The sequence below is a fragment of the Impatiens glandulifera genome, chromosome 7 (assembly GCF_907164915.1).
Source record: "Impatiens glandulifera chromosome 7, dImpGla2.1, whole genome shotgun sequence".
NCBI lineage: Eukaryota > Viridiplantae > Streptophyta > Magnoliopsida > Ericales > Balsaminaceae > Impatiens > Impatiens glandulifera.
Window position 1 is genome coordinate 34,075,874 of NC_061868.1, and position 10,867 is coordinate 34,086,740.

At 32.7% G+C, this 10,867-nt stretch overlaps 1 pseudogene; it reads left to right on the forward strand.

Moving 5' to 3' along the window:
- Positions 1-1,663: 1,663 nt before the first annotated feature.
- On the forward strand, positions 1,664-2,650 carry LOC124910398 (annotated as a pseudogene).
- The last annotated feature ends 8,217 nt before the right edge of the window (positions 2,651-10,867 follow it).

Consider the following 10,867-nt stretch of genomic DNA (forward strand, 5'->3'; position numbering starts at 1 on the left):
TACATACGTTTAAGTGAGCTAGTTGTACAAGTATATACGTCTAAGTGAACTTTTTTCCTTAATTAAAAGTAGACTAAGAAATAATAATATTAATATAAAATTTATTTAAATTTAATATTTAATGTGTAAATTTTATTAATTTTTTGAGGAAATATAACTAATCTTTTAAATATTTGTCTATGAATAATAAATTTTTAAGTATATTATAAATAAATAATAAATTAAATTTAAACCATTACTACTAGAGAAGAGAAAAGAAAAAAGAGAAATATGATATTTATTTAATATTAAATATAAAACAATAACATTTTTAATATCACTAAATGTACTCATTTTAAAAATATAAACTTTTAATAATTTATACATTTAATTAAGTCATATAAGTATAATTTTTTATTTTATTTTATAGTTTTAATAAGTTAATTTGGAACCCATTTATTTAATTCAAATATTAAAGGGTTGAATTTTGAATGAATCAAATTGAAGCTCATGTAGGCATGGCAAACAAAATTGACAATTGCTAGAGTTGACCTTTAACATGCATCAAAACAAACTCCTTGTTATCTTTTAATATAAGACAGGCAGGCAGGCAGTCAAAACAGGATTTGATCATGTTTAATTTGCATTTCACGCGGCCACCCAGTTTATATATATTTTTTTTTTATAGAAACCCACCAACCCAACTCTTCTCCTTATAAATTGAGAATTATCTTTCAAACTCTCTCATCAATCATCATTAATCCCATTCCTTTTCTAAGTGCCTCACATCTCTTCCTGTCTTTCATATCAAGGAATTTCTCTTATCGACAAAATAAGAAAGGGAAAAACCATAAGTTGTTAATTACTTGGTTGCAATGGCTTCACCGACCCCTCCCATGCTTGTATCCATCTTGTTCTTTATATCCTTATTCATTGGGAGCAACTCCTTGTCTACCACCTTTTACGATAACACTTGTCCAAATGCTCTTACTACCATACGAACATCCATCAGACAAGCTGTATCTCGCGAGCGTCGCATGGCAGCATCCCTTATTCGCCTACATTTTCACGATTGTTTTGTACAGGTAATTTCCCATTAATTACATTAATTCCTATACCTGGGAAAATATATCTGGGCATTTAGTGTAATGCATCTGGCACATCTGGTATTTAAAGTAAATCTGGTGCATCTGGCTATCTGGGAAAATATTCAAGTCAAGGTGGAGATTTGTTGGGTTTCTTTGCCTAGAATATTCTTTTTGTATGATTGTCCCACATCGGAAGATGATGGGAGTTGGGGAAGTTTCTTACTGTATAAAAGAAACTCTCCCCTCTTTGGTTCACTGCACCCAATATTTGTTAGTTCTCTTTTGAACTATTCTGAGTATCTGTAATTCGTGTTAACAATTATAGTGAAATATTTTTCAGTGGCTCTGCCCGTGGATTAGTCAGCAATTTTGCTGGATACCACGTTAAATCGGGTGTCGTTTTCATTCTGTCTTTTACTATTATTATCATTGTTCTTGCATCCGCATAACAGGTATGTATTTACAAAATCAAGCTTATTAATTATTTGGTTGCAATGACTTCACCCACCCCTCCCATGCTTGTTTCCATCTTGTTCTTTATATCCTTATTCATTGGGAGCAACTCCTTGTCTACCACCTTTTACGATAATACTTGTCCAAATGCTCTTACTACCATACGAACATCCATCAGACAAGCTGTATCTCGCGAGCGTCGCATGGCAGCATCCCTTATTCGCCTACATTTTCACGATTGTTTTGTACAGGTAATTTCCCATTAATTACATTAATTCCTATATATTCGACATTAATTATATGATCCCCGCATTGTAAATATAACTTGCGATACTTTCCATATGGGTATGTTCAGGGATGTGATGCTTCTGTCTTACTCGACGAAAACACAACCCCCACGAGTGAGAGAAACGCAATACAAAACCAAAATTCTGCTAGGGGATTCAATGTTATTGATGCGGCCAAGGCTCAAGTCGAGCAAATATGCCGTAGCTGCGAGAGATGCTTCAGTTGCCGTGAATATGTTGAGATATATAACTTGCTAATTAGAATGACGGTTGATGTATTAGGTGGGTGGTCCAACATGGAATGTAAAACTAGGAAGAAGAGACTCCACCACTGCAAATTTAGACGAAGCTAAAAGAGATCTTCCATTATTTACAAGCACCCTGCGTGAACATATTGAAAACTTCAACAAGAAAGGTCTCAATGAAAGAGATATGGTGGCCTTATCGGGTTCGCACACCATTGGACAAGCCCAATGTGTCACTTTTCGAGACAGAATATACAACGGAACAAACATTGATGATAATTTCGCAAGAACTCGACAACGTAGATGTCCTAACAACCAACAAGATGGAAACGGGAATTTGGCACCTCTTGACTTAGTCACACCTAATTCTTTTGACAACAACTACTTCAAGAATTTAATTCAAAGAAAGGGTCTTCTCCAATCCGATCAAATATTGTTTAGCGGTGGTTCTACCGATAACATTGTGACAGAATATAGTCGCAACCGTGCAAAATTTAGTGATGATTTTGCCTCTGCTATGGTGAAAATGGGAGACATCAAACCGCTCACTGGACAAAATGGGATCATTAGAAGGGTGTGTAGCAACTTGAATTAAGCCTTGAGCACCACAATTCATAATCTTTGTTTTTGTTATTCTTTTATTCATTATTGTTTTTTATGTTTGTAATGTTAATGTCATTTATTTATAACACTTTTTCTGTTGTTAATAAAATCAATTGTAATTATATTTGCACACATGTATCAGCTTTTCTATCTTTTTATTACAAATGAAGCCTTTGGGCTTCATTTGTTTATTGAATGGAAACATATTATTGTAGTTGATTGATTAAATGATTATTTGGGGTATGAAATAGGGATTTTTCATGGATTATAAACTACGAGAGCGAGGACATTCCTTGATGCAATAGCATGTGAAGAAACGGCAATCGCCACTGGTAAAGCCCTCATTCTTGCACACTCCACCACAGTTCTTCTTGTTGAAGCACAGCCCATCGTATAACTGACTTTTCGACACACAACTCCTTAGCGATTCAAACATGGTCATCTTGTTCGACGTCGCCTCAGCCACTGTCCAATACAATAATGTTAATGATAATAATTATAGAAATATTGAGAGCGACACAACAAATATTACTAACCATTAATTGCTATGACAAGAATAACGATAACTATAAAACAAGACATGATCAGATTCTTTGAATGCGCCATTTTCAGTTCTAACCGACGGACAGATCGAGATAGATGAACTCTAATGGATTTAATTAGTTTGCTCACCAAGTTTATCAACCTGATATATATACTTAAACATAGGATGGACCTTTTGGTATACAAAGTAATACGGATGTGGATAGCATATCCTATTAACTCTTTTTTACATGTTCAACAATCAATAGTATATATGTTCTAAAAGTAATTTATGTTCATCTGATTGTCACGTTAAATTGGGGAAAGAACATTAATGAGATTTGACAACAATTATTCAATTATATTCTTGTATTTTGTATTTATATATCTTTTCCGATGATTCAAAACTAGGATGAGATCTCTTAGTTATGGTCACTTAAATCGACTATTTCCGTTTTGTCACCTTGATGGGTTTTTATCTTTTGGTGCATTTTAAATTTTTGTTTTAATTTTTAAATACGGTCAACTAAATGTGCACCTTCAATCGTCTACTTAAAAAATAAGACACTTTAACATTTAAATTTGGTAGAGGATTTTTAAATATTAAAATAAATTGATCGGGATAGTGAGTTTGAGGAAGATGAATATTTTTGTAAAATGATTTTAAAAGATTAATATATAATGATAAAATAAATTAATTTTTTTAAGAAATAAAATGTATTTTAATATTTGAATTAATAAAATACATAATTTAATTAATAATATTTGAAATAAATAATTGTTTAAATATGTTGGAAAAATTCAAAACCGACAAAACTATATAGAAAATGAAATGACATTTTCATTCATTGAAATTACAAAATGGTTATCAATTCAATAATAAAATGATTCAATAATAAAATGAAATTCAGTTTTATATCTAGTATTTCAGATCTCCTTTAAAGATATACTATCTATAAGATATATTTATCTCTCAAATGTATTTTAGAAAGGTTAATCGATTTAATTTTTGATTAATTTATACCAATTGCAGTACAGTAAATAGAACTTAATTCACCAAATTATTTCAGATGGTCCTTGTATTTAATAAAAAATTTAGGTTATTTGTATTCCTCTAAACCCCGTTACAGTCACCAAATGATTTATTAATTTTATAATTGTGATTTTTATTTTAATTATATTTTAGTGTCACTTAATGTAGACACATTTTTTTTATTAGAAAATATTAATAGAATTGAATTTAGTTTTATAAGTTTTTAATTATTCTTTTTAAAATAGCACTTCTATTCTTCAATACTTTTTTTGAAAACCATTTAATGTCATTTACTAAAATAAAATTCAAACCAGATACGGAAAAGTGTTTTCAAAAAAGAAAATAAAAACACGTATCATTTTCACACAAATACAACTAACAAATCAAATATCTTACACAAGTTTAAAATATAATTTAAAAGATGCAGCGTTATATAAAGGCTTCTTTGCATCACATTCTCATAGTCAATTCTCAATTATCCGGAATGCAAGGATATATGATAGAATCCACAGGAGCGTTGAAGAGTTATAGAAAGATATTGTATCGGATTGCAGCGACCTCGCTGGAACGTGGACAAGAATTCCAAACACGGAGCATAACTGAAATATCTGTAGGAACTGGAATTTACCATTTTTTAAACTCACTAGAATTGAAAACATTGTAATCAGATAATTCATATACGTTTTTAGCTTTTTAGCTTTTTACTCAGAATGTTACGACTTCAAAATCATTCTAGGCCTGTCTAGAATGATCTCTTAAACTCGTGGTTTTTTTCCCATTTTTGGGAATTTTTAATGAAATGACGCTAAGTCGTTTTTCTCAAAAATATGTATATGTATATGTATATGTATATGTATATGTATATGTATATGTATATGTATATGTATATGTATATGTATATGTATATGTATATGTATATGTATATGTATATGTATATGTATATGTATATGTATATGTATATGTATATGTATATGTATATGTATATGTATATGTATATGTATATGTATATGTATATGTATATGTATATGTATATGTATATGTATATGTATATGTATATGTATATGTATATGTATATGTATATGTATATGTATATGTATATGTATATGTATATGTATATGTATATGTATATGTATATGTATATGTATATGTGAGTACGAGTTGAATTAATTTAATTATAAATATATAAAGGGTTGATTGAACCTCTCGATGTGTTGAACAAAATTAACAAATATTGATAATTAATGACTTTAGTTAGATGTAATTAACTAGCGTTAACAGTGTTTTCATTGCATACTTTGTTGAATTCCAATTTATTTTGTTGGCGTTGCAAGATTAGTTTTAAAAGATTGTCACTTATTTTTTGGTATGAAAACTTATAATTAATATTAAATGTATAGTTTCTTAGTTTTTAACATTGACCCAATAAATATAAGTAATGATGAATTGGAACCCATTTAATTAATTAAAAATACTAAAAGGGTTGAATTGTGAATGAATCAGATTGAACTCTTGTGGGCATGGCACATAATTGACAAATTCCCAGAGTTGACCTTCATAGGCATCAAAACAAACTCTGTTATCTTCTAAAATAAGGCAGGCAGTCAAAAGAGGATTTGATCATATTTAATTTGCATTTCACGCGGCCACCCAACTTAGAAAAATTCTTATAGAAAGGCAATAACCCAACTCTTCTCCTTATAAATTGAGGATTATTCCAATTCTTTCATCATTAATCTCATCCCTTTCCTATCACAAAACAAGAAAGGGAAAATCATCTTATTAATTATTTGGTTCCAATGGCTTCACCCACCCCTCCCATGCTTGTTTCCATCTTGTTCTTTATATCCTTATTCATTGGGAGCAACACCTTGTCTACCACCTTTTACGATAATACGTGCCCGAATGCTCTTAGTACTATCCGAACATCCATCAGGCAAGCTGCTTTTCGCGAGCGTTGCATTGTAGGGTCCCTTATTTGATTTTCATTCACTCCCTCTCTAAAGGTTAAACGAATATTCAATCAACTCTTCTAGCCTAACGAAAATAAGAGATGGATATCCTCAACTTCCTTAAGAAGTCCTGAGTTTGTCAAGCGATAAATTCTACGCATATGATTTAGAGTGTTTATGATCAGAAATGAAGTGATGCTTACGATTTCTCTGATGAAAAGGTCCAGGACAGTCTAGAAAGTAAGGAACCCAACACTTGTATTCATTCATGAATATAGTGACATGGAACATAAGGGGACTCAATAACCTTCTAAAATGCATAGAAATCAGGAGGATCATTGAGAACCAGAAGATCATTATTATGGGTATTCTTGAGACAAAAGTCAATAGCCGGAATGTTGAGAAGGTTAGCAAGCTGTGTATTTATAGCAGCTGAGAAATCATTCACAACTCAAATGACAAAATGGGCAGAATCTAGGTTATTTGGGATAACAAAGTTTCTGAGATCAGGGCTCTCTTTTCGAATGATCAAGCAATCCTAGTGGAGGTCAAAGACAAAATCACAGGAATCGTGTTTAATCTTGCTAATGTCTATGGTAGCAACTCAAGCACTGACAGAAGACTCCTCAGGAATTGTCTTAGAAACTGGATCGGTAGTGATAAATCTTGGGCTGTCCTTGGTGATTACAACGTAACCAGAAACGAGTCTGATCGTAGCCCAGAATCTGAAATAACTCGGGATATGATTGACTTTAATGACTATATCAAAGATATGGGTTGTATCGAGCCTACCAATTCTAGGAATTTCTTCACTGGGTCTTCTACGAGAGGGAGTGAGCAAATTAGAAGAAGTAGAATTGAAAGATGTCTGGTAAATGAGAACTAGATTAACCAATTTCCGAGAAGTCAACTTCATGTTCTGAATCCGGGTATATTCTATCACTGCCCGATTAAATTTTCTGAGAAAAGGAAGAAATGTTCAAAAGGCCCTTTAAAATTTTCAATTTTCAAATGTTTAAAGGGTATTCTCGAAAGCGTATAGTCTACAGATGTCAGGGGATCCAACATGTACAGGGTTTCTAAGAAGCTTAAACTCCTGAAAAATCATCTCCAAAGCTTTGACAAGAAAAAGTTCAGCAATATCTCCAATAGAGTTCTGGCTGCTAAAGAAGAACTGAAAGAAGTTCAGAAAATGTTATTAAGTGATGAACAACTCAATAAAACAGAAATGAATGTGCTTTAAAACTTCAGGAAACTGAGTCAGATTGAAGAGAATTTTTTAGACAAAAATCAAACAGAGATGGAACTCGTTGGGTGACAGAAACACAACTTTCTTCTACAGAAAATACAAGGCTAGAAACATGAGAAACAATGTATACAGGCTGAAGAATGATGATGGTAAATATGTCCAGGGTCAAAAGGGTGTACAAGATTTGTCTATCAATTTCTTTAAACAGCTTATGGGTACAAGAAAGCAGCATCAAAGTCACCTGAATACCTTGTATTAGATTATTGATAGGAAAATCTCTACAAAAGATAGTCGCGAGCTGATAAGGGTGGTCACGAGGATTGAGGTTAAAGAAGCTCTATTTAGTATTGATGGGAATAAAAGCCCGATCCTAATTGATTTAATACACAATTCTCAAAGACAATTGGTCGGTTGTGGGTAAAGACGTTACTGATGGGGTTCTAGTGTTTTTTAAGAACATGAAGATGTTAAAGCAATGGAATACAGCGGTCCTAACCTTGATCCCCAAAACTACGGTACCCGAGAAAGTACAAGATTTCAGACCAATATCCTACTGCAATGTGATTTATAAAATAATTTCAAAAATCATTTCTAAACGATTTAAAAATATCATATGTAAAATTATAAATCTTAACCAATCTGCATTCATCCCCGATAGGACAATCTCTCATAATATTCTTCTCATGAAGAGCCTTTTAAAAAGCTACGGGAAAAAGAAAATATCCCCGAGAGTGGCTTTCAAAATAGATATCAAGAAAGCTTTCGACTCTATTAAATGGAAAGTAATTAGGGACTTTCTGGTTGTTTTTATTTTTCCTATGATTTTTATTGATTGGATTATGCAGTGTGTTTCATGATCCTGCTTTGTTGTTAGCGTCAAAGGAGTCCACAAAGACTATTTTAAGGGGGGAAACGGGGTAAGGCAAGGGGACCCCCTCTTTTCTTACATTTTCGTAGCTATCATGGCGATCTTTGAGAGCATCTTCGCGATGTTCTGAAAGAATCGTCCATACATCTTTCACCCATTCTATGAGGTAGAGAAGTAACCCATTTATGTTGTGCTGACGATTTGTTCATTCTAGCGCACGAATACATTGATTCCATTAAAACTATTAGTCCTGGACTGACGTTCTTTTCTGATGTTACATGTTTAACTATTAATGAAAGAAAAAGTGTGGCATTTAATGGAAGCATGAAGGAAGAAACAAAGTAGGACATCTTCAATATCATGGGCATCAAAACAGCTTTCCCGTAAGGTACTTAGGAACTGTGTTTACTGCAAAGTGGATCGAGATCTCACACTACAAGCCGCTAATTGAAAAGGTAAAAAACGATATCTGGCTGGGCAGCGAAAAACATTCTTATGTAGGGAGGATCGAACTTATCAAAACCGTGGTCATGGGCATAGTTGGTTACTGAGCGCAAAAGATGGTCATTCTGAAGAAGGTAATGAAGGAGCTCGACACGCTAATAAGGAACTTTATCTAGGGAAGTAGCAAAAGAGGAGGAAAGAAAGACAAATGGACTACTCTCTGCAAACGGAAGGACGAGGGAGGAATCGTCTTGAAAAACTGTATCGAGTGGAACAAAGCTCTCACCTTCAAGCATCTGTGGGTTTTGCAGTGCAATCAGGAGTCATTATGTATCAAATGGGTGCATACGAGGTTTGTGAAATACGAAACCAGCATCTAGACCTGCAAAATTCATGAAGGAATGAGTTGGTCTCTAAAAAAGATTCTTAAACTAAGAAGCGATATTGCAAATCTTTATGACATCCAGCTAGGGGACGGGAAAGACACTCTATTCTAGAACGACCCCTAGCTCGAAAATCAGTCTATCATCCACAAGGAAGAGTTTCAAAATACCTGTATTAGAAGGGACTGCGCAAAAGAGAAAATCAGAGACATTAAAGACGGGAATTGAGACTCACTCCTAAGAAGAAATAAAGAAGGACAGAGAATACTTAATCATATAAGTAACATACAACTACACGACAGACCGGATATTGATGAATGAAAAGCTAAGGACAATGGGAAGCTGGTATCGAAGAAAATATGGGAGGTAACCCGGGAAAAAGCACAAAAAGTAGAATGGTCTCCTCTTGTATAGTCAACGAAGATTATTCCTCGACAATCGTTTATCCTATGGCTCGCCTTCTTGGAAAGACTCATCACTCGTGATCGTATCATCAAGTATATGAGCATCCCTGACGCGAGTTGTCTTCTATGCAGAGGAAATGAAGAAACCATAGATCACATATTCGAAAATTTTTGTCTTCAGAGTTTTGGGACAGATTCTATAAAATCCTGGAGCTGATCAGTTTCCTGAGCGAATGGAATGAAATCAAAGAAGCGACACTACTCAAAGCTAAGGGAAATAGATTTACAACAAGCGTGTTCAAGTGTGGCTTTGAAGTAGTGGTGTAAAACCTTTAGCAAGAACGGAATGCAAGAGTATATGGTAGAACCCGCAAGAGCGTTGAAGAATTATGGAATGATATTGTATCGAATTGCAGCACCCTCGCGAGATTGTAGAGAAGAATTCCAAGCACGAAGTAGAACTGGAATATCTGCAGAACTAGAATTTACCATTTTTTGAACTCACTAGAATTGAAAGCATTGTAATTATATAATTCATTTATATTTTTAACATTTTAGCTTTTATTTAGAATGTTACGACTTTAAAATCATTTTAGGTCTGTCTAGAATGATCTCTTAAACTCGTGGATTTTTTTTTTCGTTTTGAGAAATTTTTAATAAAATGACGCTAAATTATTTTTCCCAAAAAAAATAATAAGGATCATATTCTAATTTTTGAAAACCCACTTAATTCAAATTATATGATATTTTTGAATGTCATTATTTGGAAGCTTGTTTGAGTCTATATAGACTCTTATATTTCAGTTTAGAAACAATGTTTTAGGGACAAGTCATTAGGATTTTCTTGTAATTATTTTTTGAGTGATCAATGAAGAAAAACATTATCAATATCATTTAGTGTAAAAATCATCTTTTACAAATTGTTAAGGTAATAATTAATTTGATAGTAATATTTTTGACAAACGGTACAAAACATTGATTAAAATCAATTACACTTTTTGAATTACACTCTTTGGATTGTAGCCTTTAACTACCAGTCTTGCTTTGCACTTGTTTAATGTGCCATTATCATTCAATTTAGTTTTAAAAACCACCTACATCTATCTGCTTTCTTTCCTTTGGGTATTCTATTTATTCCTAAGTTTTAATAACTTTTAAAGCTTCTAATTTATTAGGCATAATTTTCCCTAAATCTGAATTTGGTGAGACTTCTAAATAAGTTTTGGTTCAGTAAATACAATTGATTTTATTAATAACACAAAAGGTTTATAAATAAATGACATTAACTTTTCAAACCAAAAAAAACATATAATGAATAAAAGAATAACAACACAAAACTATTAGTTGTGGTGTTCAAGGC